Below are 14,848 nucleotides of genomic sequence, written 5' to 3'. Positions count from 1 at the left end.
ATGTCAGACTTTTCATCAGGCAGTAACGATTCTGGAACAATCTTAAAACATTGACTTTACTTGGCATAAAGTTACAGCCATCACCAGGAATGGGGTTTACAGGAAATTTTGCCTGCAGTTTGTTCACAATTTTTGTGGATTTGAGAAGGTGAATGAGGAGTCCAGAGGTCTCCATCAACTTAGTGACCTTCAGCAAGAAGTTGTAGCTATATCTTCAAGAGGAGGACTTCATTGAACTCCTTGCTATGCAATACAAGGAGCTTACTAATGAAGACCTGATGGAATTGGAGTTCTAGAGAAAGGATGAAGACAGAAAAGAGGAAGAAGTAACTGAAGAACTGAAGAGGTACATGGCATAGGAAATGGCAGGAGTTTTTCTTTATTTGAGGAGGCACTGTTAGCTTTTGAGGCACAGGGCCTGAACATAGAATGGTACATGAAGGTTTCAGAAGCCATTCATGATGCTATCTTGTGCTACTATTTTTCGTCTATGACGAGAAAAACAGAGCCACTACCCAGACATCACTGGATTGTTTTTACAAGAAGGTAGATAGAATTGAACCTAGCAAGGAACAAGAACTTGTGACATCAAAGACCAGATGTGAGTGAAACTGCAGCTTTCCCCATCTCCTATTATTAGAATCCTTCAGTTATACTGTCTTCTACCCTCTCTCCCTCCCCCAGGCAGTAACTCTTCTTTCCTCAACACTCAAGGGCAGTCCATGTGTATCAGGTATTGCATTTTACTGCTGTATTTTTCAAGTACTGTGCTGAATGATTAAAAGGTGCTTTCTTTTTTGTATTTGCTTTTTATGTATTATTTGTGTGAAAAATATTACAGACATATTAAAGTACAGTACTATGGAGTTGATTGTGTTAGTTAAGTACCTAACTAACTTTCTTGGACCTATGAGCACATTGGATTTATGAACATGCTCTTAGAACAGAACTTGTCTGTATGTAGGGGACTGACTATAATTTAATACTTTCACATATAATACATACCTTAATTTACAAAATGAACTCTTGGTTAACACAGGACTCGAAATCTTAACAAAGAAATCATCATGATAAGGATATGTTTAAAGGAGAGTGCAAATTCTGTTCATGAAAAGGTTGATAGGATATGTCTCACATGGATGATTTTTATCAATAATCTCAATTCCAGTCCTTCCCCAGACATGAAAAAATTTATATATTCAAGATAATACAGCATCTGGCCAGCTGGAGTTTTAAAAGTATCTAGGGGAGTTTAAAAAGTATCTAAATGATCCATTTATTTATTCAATGAACTGTTATTATTGGTATTTCTGCCATGAAAACATCTTTATTGAGGGGAGCATGGGTCGTGTTGAGTTTGGGGATGTGTGGTGAGCCATCCTTTGTCTTAGGGGCCCCAGGTCTGCCCTGGACCCCTAGGTCTTCAGGGTCTCTGTAGGGATATTTTTATGGCCAGGGTACTGTGAAGTCCTTTAAAGCTAGTAGCTTAGATTCGGTGTTTAGGATCTATTACCAGAATGTAGATTGAAATGGGGGCTCCAGAATTTGCACCTGAGTCCTTGATGCCCATCATATATTAGAAATGGCTGCTTGAGGATTTGGGATTCCTATGGGGTTGGGCTTCTTGGAATTTGGGTATCTTCAGATTCATGGACTCAGGATATGGAATTCCTCTGGTTTCCAGTGATGAGAATTTCTCTTTGGGGTCTCCTGGTGCCTGTGAATTGGGTCTTGAGGGGACCTGGGAGCCTAGGATGCATAGACTGACTACAGTCTCCTCCTTCCCAGCCACAAGGACCTCCATGACTGGGGATTGGGATTGAAATTTTTAACTTTGGGCTTCCCTTGGGATTTGGGCCTTCCACGAACTGGTGGTTCTGAGAATTAGGGCTTTAGGTCTAACAGGGGCTGTAGGACTTGGGGACATGTACTCTGGGGCTTGGGCTCCACAGAGTTCCAGAATAAGACCTCCAAATTTTAGAGTCCCCCAAAAGGGGAAATAATTACTTAAAAATAGAGAATTTTCTGGGAGCCTGGCCAGCACAGGTGCTGTTGGATGTATGGGGTGGGCTTCATACAAACCACTTGTTTTTCCAAGGTGCAGGGGATAGGAAATCTTGAGGGTTCTATAATTAGCACTTCCAGGACTGTTTTAGTGTCTGTAAATTGGGAGTGATCATGGGCTGCTTAATGTTCTCTTCTTGAGAGGTAGGAGAAGGGGTTTTTCTTAATAGAAGAGGTCTCTGGTTTCAATGTAAGTGTTTGATGGTGACCAAGTTGGTTACAACATCTTGAGGTGACTGTTTTTAAATGTGGATCCACTACTCTATTGCTCTGGAGGTGTTTCTTTCAATGGGATTCAATGGGGGAGAGGGGCTTCTCTTATTAATAGTAAAGGGTTCTGATCCAGTGACTAGTGACTCAGAAAGTTCTGATGTAGAGCATTACATAGAGGAAGTCACCATTTTTTATGGGGATGTGGAAATCTATTATTGGGGGCGGGGTTCTGGTCTAAGGGGCTAGGAATAGTCTAAAGGTACTACACCCAGGGAATCTGTTTCTGGGTAACCTAAGATCTGTATTTGGGAATATCATGGGGAAATCTGTTAATAATGGGACCTCGAGGGCTGGCTAGTGGGGCTCTCTATTCTGGATGTGTTGCTGGGAATTTCTATCTCAGGTGACTGTGTCAGGAGACACTAGAAGGGGCTCTGTGTCTCTGTGGGATGTTCAGAGCCTCTAAACCTGCATCACCTCCCTGGCAACCAGGGAAAACCAGCAGCATAAAAGCAACCAGGAGGCAGATTTCTCTGATGCCATGTCTTTTGGGATCCAGAAGGTATATTTGGGCTGTGTCAATGCAATTTGTTCCACTTTTTTGGCTCTGACATCATCCCCAGGGAGGTCAGTGGATTCACCAATCCTCTGAATTTGAGATGCTGGTGTAAAGACTACATCCTTGGAGGGACAGGCAAAATTCCTGACACCAAAGACAGCTGTCATGCTTGCCAGTGGGCTGGTCTAGCTCAATGCCATACCAGTAACCTGAGGTCCAGTCTGTCTTCCTGTAGAAGCACATAACCCCTTATTTCTGGCCTATGACCAGGATTTGGTTTCCAACCTCAGGCTTGGTTCCTTCATGCTGCCACAAGCAATGCAGAAACAAGGATGAGAAGGGTTTTCTCTAATCCTCATGCTCACTGTGGCCTTTGCCTGTGATGTGGGAAAAGTCCACCTGGAGAGCCTGAGGTGTGGAGGTGAGGGGTATGGGAGGTGCATCCACTGCCTTGGAAATCTTGGACAGAGAGGCAAAAGACCCTGCTTGGGAGGGCAGATGAAGTACTGGACACATCTAACACAGTCATCATTCTTGCCTTCAGGTTTATCCAGCTTCTCACTCACCCACTGGCCACTAGTGAACTCTGTGGTCCTGCAGAACCACAGCAAGCTTGTTTCTGGCCACCCAGTAGCATGTGGTCTCCCAGGTTCAGACCCAATGCACTGAGCATGAAATTGCCTGGGATGTTGTCACATAGTTGGGTAGCATGATATTAGGGAGCATGCAGGAGAGCAGCACAACCTCCTCCAGTGGCACCCGCAGCTCCTTGGCCACCAGAAATGCCTCTACCTTGTCCAGAGACATATCCATGGGGTCTGGGACCACCTTCACTGGGACCTGTCACTTTCAGTTCCAAAGATCTGGGTTGATGCCATGAACCAGATATTTGGCCACATCCAGGCACAGGTTGGCCTGGAGGAGGAAATGGCAACCCACTCCAGTATTCTTCCCTAGGAAATCCCATGGACAGAGGAGTCTGGCAGGCTACAGTCCACGGAGTTGCAAAGAGTTGGACACAACTAAGCAATTGAGTACACATACACACATAGGTTTGAAGCAATGGTGTGTAAGGTTGAGCCATGGTTGAAATCACTGCACATGGAGCTCATGCCTTGAGGGCTGTGCACCCTTCAGTAGCAAGTGCTCAAGATCCAACAGGTCGAAATAGGCCACATATTGAAATGCATTGTTGTTGGTGCAGATCATGTCTACATCCAGCATCAGCAGCTGCTGGGAGAGGCACATGGCCACCTTATGGTCCCCAACTTCATGGTTCCCAGCCTTGCATGAATAACGGAGCAGTGTCATGTTGATTAGCCAATTGTGATAATTCCAAAGCCAGCCTCAATGCAGAATCTCATTGCCAATGACATTGATCTTGTTTTGGACTTGGGGCATCCACTGGCACACGGTGGCAAGTAGCTCAGGGTTGGTGATATACAAGTCAAACAGAATCTGCTGATAGGCAGGGTCATTGGGGTGGAAGAAGGTAAAGTCCAAGGGAAGTGCTGCAGGTGCTGAAGGGTGCAAAACGGGCTCTGTCAGCACTCCTGGGTGGGCCTGGGATGCTCTGGGACAGGCTTGTCAGCCTCCTCTTCTTCCACTGTCACGGCGAGCCACCAGGGCAGGATCTGTCTTAGTCATTGTCCATGGTGGCCTTCAGAGTGAAAGTACAGAGTTGAGGGGTGGCCTTCTGGCAAATCCTCAGGTGAATGTTGTTGGAGACCAAAACTGAAACTGGAGAAACTGGAGTAATGTGTCAGTGTCTAGGGAAGTGATAGGGGAGAAAGAGAGACAGAGAAGGGGATGTGGCCCAGATATTGATGGAGGATGTGGTGGAGAGGGCAATTTGATGCAATTTTTTGAGCTGAAAGTATGTGCCAGGCACTGAGATAGTACTGAGCACACAGAAGAGGACTGAATCAATGGAGCAAGTGAGTGGAGATGCTGCATCCTTGCATCTTTTCATGAAATATAAAACCAAGCAAAATTTCAGCAAAATACCTGGGCAAAGAGAGAGGCCTTCTTTAAATTCTCTGAATCATTGTTCACTCAATTCAAATTTGATTCCCTCTGTTGGTTTAAAAAATATTTATTGCCAATATTATGCTAATATTTTAGTGGCTGCTACTCATTTGTTATGCTTGCTATTTTATTTTTTTATTCTGCATATAAGTGATATCATACAGTATTTGCCTCTCTCTATGACTTATTTTACTAAACACAATAGCCTCTAATCTATTCTTGTTGGATGCATATTTTCAAACTAGCATTTTTCTTTTCTTTTAATATACCCAGGAGTGGAATGGCTAGATCATATGGTAGCTCTATTTTTAGAGAAATCTCCATACTGTTTTCCTCAGTGTCTTCACCAATTTACGTTCCCACCAACACTGTTCAAGGTTCTCTTTTCCCCACATTATTGGCAACATTGGTTATTTGTGTTTTTGTGGGTGATAAGATAGTCATTCAGAGAAGGCAATGGCACCCCACTCCAGTACTCTTGCCTGGAAAATCCCATGGATAGAGGAGCCTGGTAGGCTGCAGTCCATGGGGTTGCTAGGAGTCAGACACGACTGAGTGACTTCACTTTTACTTTTCACTTTCATGCATTGGAGAAAGAAATGGCAATCCACTCCAGTATTCTTGCCTGGAGAATCCCAGGGAGGGGGGAACCTGTGGGCTGACGTCTCTGGGGTCGCACAGAGTCAGACACGACTGAAGCAACTTAGCAGCAGCAAGATAGTCATTCTGACAAGTGTGAGGTGGTATTTCTTGGTGGTTTTAATTTGCATTCCCTGATGATGAATGAGGTTGAGCATCTTTTCCCGTGCATGTTGGTCATCTGTATGTCTTCTTTAGAAAATTTTTCATCAAGGTCTTCTGCCCATTTGGATCATAGCATCCAATCCCATCACTTCATGACAAATAGAAGCAGGGAATGTGGAGGCAGTGACAGATTTTAGACAGCATATTAAAAAGTAGAGGCATCGCTTTGGAAACAAAAGCCCATATAGTCGAAGCTACAGTTTTCCCAGTAGTCATGTATGGACATAAGAGTTGGTCCATAAAGAAAACTGAGCACCAAAGAATGGATGCTTTTGAACTGTGGTGTTGGAGAAGACTCTTAAGAGTCCCTTGGACTGTAAGATCAAACAAGTCAATCCTAAAGGAAATCAATCCTGAAAATTCACTGGAAGGACTGTTGCTGAAGCTGAAGCTCCAATACTTTGGCTACCAGAGTTGAAAAGCTGACTCACTGGAAAAGACCCTGATGCTGGTAAGGATGAAGGCAAAATGAGAATGGGCAACAAAGGATGAGATGGGTGGATGGCATCACCGACTCAATGGACATAAATTTGAGCAAACTTCAGAAGATGGTGGAGGACAGAGAGGCCTCAATGTGCTAGAGTCCATGGGGTTGCAAAGAGTTGGTCATTACTTAGCAACCGAACAACAACAAGAATCCTTTGATTTAACACAGACATATAATTTGAACTGAGATTGGATTCTAAGGAGTATAATGGCAGGAAACGATGTTTATGGTTATTAAATACTTCAACTTTACTCAGGCAGTTAGCAAACCAAAAAGCCATTAATTTGTCTTTTGCATTATCACGGATATTGCTTCCAAAGTATCAGTGAGGACCCATTAGATCTATGGTTCTCCTTCCTCTAACACCCACCGATAATTTATAGATTAGATGTACATATTTAAGTCTGCTTTTATAATGAACAAAACTATTTTTCCTGGAGGTTTGAGTTCCACAGTTTTCTAAAATACACATGATTCCAAACTTAATTAATCTGATAGTTACAAATCGGCTATTTTGAGGCTTAGAATTTAATTCTAAATGTGATTACCATACAGTCTTGTTCTGAAAAGTTTTAAAGATATTTGTAAAATCTTCTTGCCTCAGAGATGGATGTCAATGTGAAGGCAGAGCACCCAAGTTTCACAAATTACTCTTGCAATTCCTCTAAATTATTTGCAACATAGAATTTTGAGACTCCATCCAAACTTCCTAGATACCTCAACCTCTGTTTTATCCATATTTCAATCATAAGTATAGTATATTTACATATACAAATCAATATTGAAAGAATTGTCAAGTCCTGCTTGAATAAGCACTGCAGAAAAATTTTTATGTTCAGAATCAAGTGCAAATACTGATTTGAAAACTAATAATCTGAAAAATAATGCAAAATAAATTTTAAAAATCATTAAGGGTATCAAGAGAATAAGGGGAAAGTATTTGCAAAAGAAATACCTGAAAAAAAAATGTTGTCCAAAAATATACAATCAACTCTTCAACATGAACAATAGAAAATGAATAGCTTGATTTAAAAATTGACAAAAGACGCTTCACTAAAGAAGATACACAAATTGCAAAGAAGTATGTGAAAAGATGATCATCATTCTATGCATTAAGACAGGCCTCCCTGCCCATCACCAACTCCCAGAGTTCACCGAAACCCAAGTCCATCGAGTAAGCGCTGCCATCCAGCCATCTCATCCTCTGTCGTCCCCTTCTCCTCCTGCCCCCAATTCTTCCCAGCATCAGGGTCTTTTCCAATGAGTCAACTCTTCATATCAAGTGGCCAAAGTATTGGAGTTTTAGCTTCAGCATCAGTCCTTCCGATGAACACCCAGGTCTGATCTTCTTTAGGATGGACTGCTTGGATCTCCTTCAGTCCAAGGGACTCTCAAGAGTCTTCTCCAACACCACAGTTCAAAAGCATCAATTCTTCGGCGTCCAGCTTTCTTCACAGAAGAAAGCTCACATCCATACATGACCACTGGAAAAAGCATAGCCTTGACTAGACGGACCTTTGTTGGCAAAGTATTCTCTGCCATTCAATGTGCTATCTAGGTTGGTTATAACTTTCCTTCCAAGGAATAGGCGGCTTTTAATTTCATGGCTGCAATCAGCATCTGCAGTGATTTTGGAGTGCAAAATAATAAAGTCTGACACTGTTTACATTGTTTCCCCATCTATTTTCCATGAAGTGATGGGACCAGATGCCATGATTTTCGTTTTCTGAATGTTGAGCTTTAAGCCAACTTTTTCACTCCCCTCTTTCACTTTCATCAAGAGGCCCTTTATTTTCTCTTCACTTTCTGCCATAAGGGTGGTGTCATCTGCATATCTGAGTTTACTGATATTTCTCCCGACAATCTTGACTCCAACTAGTGCTTCTTCCAGCCCAGCGTTTTTCATGATGTACTCTGAATATAAGTTAAATAAGCAGGGTGACAATATATAGCCTTGACATACTCCTTTTCCTATTTGGAACCAGTCTGTTGTTCCATGTCCAGTTCTAACCCTTGCTTCCTGACCTGCATATAGGTTTCTCAAGAGGCAGGTCAGGTGGTCTGGTATTCCCATCTCTTTCAGAATTTTCCACAGTTTATTACTATACACTAATTAGAAGGGCAAAATATGAAACACTGCTTATTATGATTGATTCACGTTGTACTGCAGAAACCAACACAACACTGAAAAGCAGTTTTACTCCAATAAAAAATAAATTAAAAACAAAATTAGAAACACTGACAAAACCAAATGGTGGGAAGAGTATGAAGCAACAAAAATTCTTATTTATCATTGATAGGAATACAAAAAGTTACAGCTAATTCAGAAGACAATTGGGTGGTGCTTTATAAAACTAAACCCCAAATAGGCTTAAAATTAATATCTGCAAAAAACCCTGCACATAAATATTCAAAAAGTTGTAGTGATATTTACCAAACTCTGGAAGTAACTAAGAAGTCTTTCATGGGTGAGTAGGTAAATAAATTGGTATACACAGAAAATAAGGGCATGGCATCCCATTCCAGTATTCTTGCCTGGAGAATTCCATGGACAAGCAGCCTAGTAGACTACAGTCCATGGGGTCACAAGAGTTGGAAATGACTAAGTGATTAACATTTCATTTTATTTTCAGCAATTTAAAAAATATGAACAAAAAAACATTAAAAGACATGGAGTAAATGTAAATATATGTTACTAAGTGAGGGAAGGCAGGCTAAACAGTTAGATAATATATTATTCCAATTATATGATATTCTGAAGAACTCAAACCTATGGAGGCATAAAAGAATCAATAGTACCCAGGGGTAGTGGAAGGGAGGGATGAACAGGTGGAATGCAGAGGGTTTTTAGGGCAGTGAAACTGTTCTGTATGATACAATAGTGGCAGGCACATATCTTAGTCCATTCAGGCTTCTATCATAGAATACAGAGTGGCTTATAAACAACAGAAATTTATTTCTTACAGTTCTAGAAGTTCATCAAGGAGATTCAGTGTCTGATGAGGGCTGAGTTCTTGGATCATAGATAAAGATTTTCTCTGTGTCCTCACATAGCAGAAAGGGTGAGAGATTGCTCCAGGTCCACAAATAATGGCTCAAATTTCATTTTATGAAGGTTTCATCTTTAAGATTTAGCCGCATCAAAGCTCCCCACATTCTAATATCATCACTCAGGTGGTTAGGATTTCAACATATGAATTTTAGGAAGACAGTATATAGCAATACATGTCATAATGCCTTTGTCGAAACTCTTAGAAAGGGTATCACCAAGAGTGAATCCTAATATAAACCATAAATTTACGGTAACAATGATGCTTCAATGTAGGCTTATTAATTGTAACAAATGTACCATCTGGTGGGGGATAGTGATAATTGGGGAGGCCATGCTTCAGAGGCAGGGAACATATGGGAAATCTGTGTATTTTCCTCTCAATTTTGTGATGAACCTCAAAGTGCTCCAAAAATAAAGTTTATTTACAAAGGTGATCAGAATATGGCATGATGATATGAAATAAAGGCCACTTTTATCTAACTGAAACAGCTCATGCAAGCTTAACAAATCTGGTGCCAGATAAGCATGTGTTCTCTCACCAGAGGCGGGAGCTCCTCTGTCTGGGCAGCTGCTGTGCTGGGAGTCCTAGAACATCCTGAACCCTTGGTGTTCTTTATGACTCCCCACAAGTGACGAAGAGTAAAAGGATTATCAACCCTATTCACAGACAATGTGGGGCAAATCACAAGCAGACAGTGTCAGGAAACATTTTAAATACCTCACATTTATCATCTTTATCCCAGCTAACATCTTCTTTTCAAAGTATCCTCTTGTCTGAGATCCTGCCAGAGAAGGTCTACTCAGAAATTATGCATGTTGGAATCAAAGAGTCACAGATTTCTGAGTCAGAGCTCTGAGTTCCTTAGTATACACACATTGTTATGAGCTTTATGAGGGGGATGTCCTTCCAAATCCATGTGCTCATTTGAAAAGACAAAAAGCAGTCAAAGAATCTCATTCTACCATCGTTTCTAAATTGATATTATTGTCATTCATGGTGGTGGTGGTGCTGAAGTTGAGTTTTTGATATGTGTGTAAAGTTTGTGATGGTAGCTGTCTGACTAAGGAATTGAGACAGGGGAAGCAAATGATTAGATAAATGTAGAAATCAGATCGATTTCTAGGCTTAGAGACAAACATTTTGAGCTCTAGTTCAGATTCTGTCTGTGTGACATGAAAATCAGTTTTCCTCAGTCTACCACCTATTACCTTGTCCCGAAATTGAGTAACAGAAAATCTGACACTGTTTCGAGAGATTTGAAGAAAATTCAGACGATATTCTGAGCCTCTAGTAACCACATTCACAAGCAAATATGTCTGTTATGTTATGTCTTTTATGTCTACATTAGAAAGAGAACAAAACCTGAGGGCAAGGATCGGGTGAAGGGAAAAGCAGAATATACAGCAGCCTGGTATTTATATGAAACAGGTTATTGTGCAGAAATTTTAAAACATACAGAAGACATCTAAAGGAGTCAGGGAAGGTTTAGCAAAAGCAATGTAAGTGTGACTTGGGGCACAGAGAAATGGGGTTTGTAGCTCACACTGTAACAAACTGGGCAATAAATGACAGCATAGTCATTTTTAATATGTTGGAAATTGACCTATAGAGTCTGATGAGATCTAAGTCCCCAGTGTGATGAGATAAAACTGTTGTGTCAAAATTATTTACCTGAACTGTCTAGCTCTAAGCCTTTTTTTTTTTTTTAATTCTTAATTCTTGTGGACTGGCTAGTTTGGCATAATGTGATCCTTCATTAATATCTCCCTTCTAAAAGGTAGTCTTTATCAATTTCCTCATTTCAGATTATTTCTGGCGATGTTAACTGGCATAAATTCCAAAAAGAATAATCCCCAAACAGTCACATTTTCCAGAGTTTGAAAACCGCTGGCCTATATATGAGGTAAGAAGAAAAGACCTGCATTCCCTCTGTGAAAGTTGCAAGATCTGGAATGTTCACATAGGGCTCAGAACTGATGTTTCAGAGAGATGAGGGGGTGAAATATCACTTAGTGCCTTTCTCTCTGCTTTTACAATTCTGAGTGGTGTGAAAAAATCTGTTTTTATGTATCTGAGTTGAGATAAAATCATTTTCTACTTCAAAAAAATGATATAAGATATCAAGAGCTTAAAGGAGAAATAACACATGATGCGGCATCACTGTAAAATAATTGTGGCATTACTGTGGATTGGTAGGATTTAGGTTAATTTCATGATAAAAATATTTTATGGGCCATGGCAGCTTTCTGAAAAGTTAAGTTTTAAAGCCATGAGCAAAAAAATAAAATTATCTGTATACAGCTCTGAAGACACAATGTCATGTACTGATTATTCATGTAAAATTTTGGTTCCATTGCCTGGGTCAGATTCGGACATTGATGCTGATTATCTGTGTGGTTTAATGTAAGAATTCAAGGCCATGAATTTTCTTATCAATAAATGAAATTAATAATAGTAATGAAACAGTATGACTATTTGGAGGATTAAATAAATAAGCATATGTAAATTGCTTGAGATAAAGCCTTGCATATACTGATCACATGAAAAATGTTCATTATTGTCTTTCCATGCAGGTTATAGGATTTCCCAATTTGATGTATTATCTACTTAAATGTTATATCAACCTTATTTTATTTCTTTGCAGAATTATTATTTTTTAGTTAAAAAGGAAATCTTCAAGTGTTGCAGGCATATTAATGTATTTTATCCCATAAGTTTCTAAAGTAGTATAAATTCTTTAGTAGTAGAAACTTTTCATGAAATATGAAAAATTTGCTATTGGTTATTTAGACTCAAAAGCTTAAGGCCTTGAGGAAAACCCTGACCTGATGAATTCAGGAGGTTTCAGAGCCATGAAGTAGGACTGCTTTTTTGTACAGTAAATTTAACCTACAGTCAAGTCTGAAGTTAGTCTGATTAATTATCTGGAAAATATGCAGTTTTAAAAAGTCCGCAAGCTAGAGCACATTTAGACTTAGTGAGCATAATATGATTGGTATGAGATGAAGCCCTAAGGACAATAAATAAAACAAAAATTTATTGTTGTTTAGTTGCTAAGTCATGTCTGATACTTTTGCAACATACTTTTAAAAGAAAGTTTTGTAGGAATGCAACTGGAAAAATAAAAGTGAAATGCTTGTAATGAAGCAGAAGACTGATTTAAATCACTCCATAAAAAGAGAAGTTAATAAAGTATCAACATAAGCAAAAATGTTTGAACAGTGTGAGGAGGGACATTTTGAAGTAACTCAGTAGTGTCCAATTCTTTGTGACCCTATAGACTGTAGCCTACCAGGCTCCTCTGTTCATAGGATTCTTCAGGCAAGAGTACTGGAGTGGGTTACCACTTCCTTCTCCAGGGGATTTTCCTGACCCAGAGATTGAACCCGGGTCTCCTGCATTGTAGGCAGGTGCTTTACCGTCTGAGCCACAACGGAAGTCCCTCAGGAAGTCCCTCTTGAAGAGGGACATTACCCATCTTAAAAATCGGATAAATTTTAAAAGTAGAAAACTACAAAAGCCAAAAATTTTAAATAAAACAAATACTTAAGAGAAAAGTTTTAAATTCAATTCATTTAGAAGGGGTATATAAACAAGGAAAACAAAATATCAGTTTATTAGTTCAAATCTGTATTCTTACTTTAAATTACATGATAGAATACTCAGACAATGAGCATCACAGGTCAAAGTTACCGGATATGTTGCCGCTGCTGCTGCTGCTAAATCGCTTCAGTGGTGTCCGACTCTGTGCGACCCCACAGAGGGCAGCCCACCAGGTTCCGCCGTCCTTAAGATTCTCCAGGCAGGAAAATTGGAGTGGGTTGTCATTTCCCTCTCCAATGCGTGAAAGTGAAAAGTGAAAGTGAAGTCGTTCAGTCTTGCCTGAATCAGCGACCCCATGGACTGCAGCCTACCAGGCTTCTCCTTCCATGGGATTTTCCAGGCAAGAGTACTGGGGTGGGTTGCCATTGCCTTTTCCACCAGATATGTTGAGGTACTTCTAAATGTTCCTGCCGTTTCTAGTGCCTTAATCATACCCATCTGCAACTGTTCTTTTATCATTTAACTAGTAAGTAACTTCTCTCGCAGTTATATGTAAATGGTATATTTTATAAGCTTCTCGTTTCATTCAGTTCAGTTCAGTTCAGTCACTCAGTCATGTCCAACTCTTTGCGACCTCATGAATCACAGCACACCAGGCCTACCTGTTCATCATCAACTCCCGGAGTTCACTCATACTCCTGTCCATCGAGTCAGTGATGCCATCCAGCCAACTCATCCTCTGTCGTCCCCTTCTCCTCCTGCCTCCAGTCCCTCCCAGCATCAAGGTCTTTTCTAATGAGTCAACTCTTCACATGAGGTAGCCAAAGTACTGGAGTTTCAGCTTCAGCATCATTCCTTCCAATGAACACCTAGGACTGATCTCATTTAGGATGGACTGGTAGATCTCCTTGCAGTCCAAGGGACTCTCAAGAGTCTTCTCTAACACCACAGTTTCATTATCTACACAGTAAAGTTAACTTCCTTATTTATTTTATTTCATTATGTGTGTAAATATTTTAGCAAATTAGTTTGGACACTGGAAAGATTCCTGGGATTTTTCAAATTCTTATTAATTCTTAAGATTGAAAGCAATACTTGTTTAGAATAAAAAGCAATAGGTAACGAAAAAGTAAGTAAACTTTTAATGATATCTCTCCAGCACACCCTCCTGAAGTATAAAAAATTAGAATGGTGTTCATTATTTTGCTTTTTCCTCTATCATTTTATTTTTCCTAATAAAAATCATCAGAGTATTCATGTTGCTTAGTGAGTTTCTCTTTTAATTGAACAAGATAACATGACCAGTCTTCATGGTCACAGAGACAGAACTCACTCTTTTTAGTAGCTGATTAAGTTTCCATAGCATATATATATCACTAATATGTTTTATCATCCTACTGTTTGTGGAATCTTAAAAATTGTCTACTCCTTTGTGATTATTATTTTATTGCATTATTTTTATGCTGAAATTAGATTCTCTGGAAAGGAATATTGAATCAAATGATTTTTTTAATTGCCAGACTTTACAAAATGGTTTGCATTAATTCACATTTGTACTAACAAGATATTAAAATGCTCATTCTCCATAACTTTCCAAACAATAGTATGTCATCATTAAAAAAAAAAATCATCTGTGTGGCTAAAAAATTTTAACTCATGGTGAATATCTTCTTAGTCATTTGGATACCCTTCCTAAATACCCTATTCACATTTCTATTGGGTTATTTGTAAATTCTAAGACTCTCTTTATAGAATACCTGTTTCAATTCATGATGAAGTAATGGAGAGTAAATTTATCTTTCCATCTGACAAAAATAACAAATGAGAAATACTTTTTTAAAACTCAACAGTTTCAAAGCAATGGAATAAAGGTTATGGTGCATTGTCATCTATTAGTAACAGGAAACAAATTGGGTAAGCTTTATGATTTATTGCCCTTTGAAAATTTCCAAACCATGACATACATAAGGAAATTGAGGCAAAACCCAGAACACTTCTTGTTTTGTAAAGACATGGTTGAAGTTCCATGGAGACCAAAGCGGTTAGAGTTTCAAGGAAAGAGTAGTGAAGAGTTGAAAAATTAAACAACTCTGAAAT

At 39.6% G+C, this 14,848-nt stretch overlaps 1 protein-coding gene and 1 pseudogene across 1 annotated transcript in view; both read right to left on the bottom strand.

The window, feature by feature from the left end:
* The window catches only part of KHDRBS2 (KH RNA binding domain containing, signal transduction associated 2), an 800,500-nt gene that overhangs the window by 262,294 nt on the left and 523,358 nt on the right, over positions 1-14,848 (bottom strand). The window lies entirely within an intron of this gene.
* Positions 2,740-4,483, bottom strand: LOC102180545 (annotated as a pseudogene).

This window comes from Capra hircus, chromosome 23, assembly GCF_001704415.2.
Source record: "Capra hircus breed San Clemente chromosome 23, ASM170441v1, whole genome shotgun sequence".
Classification (NCBI taxonomy): Eukaryota; Metazoa; Chordata; class Mammalia; order Artiodactyla; family Bovidae; genus Capra; species Capra hircus.
Note: the sequence above shows the minus strand (reverse complement) of the source record. Positions and strands in the feature narration are given on the sequence as shown.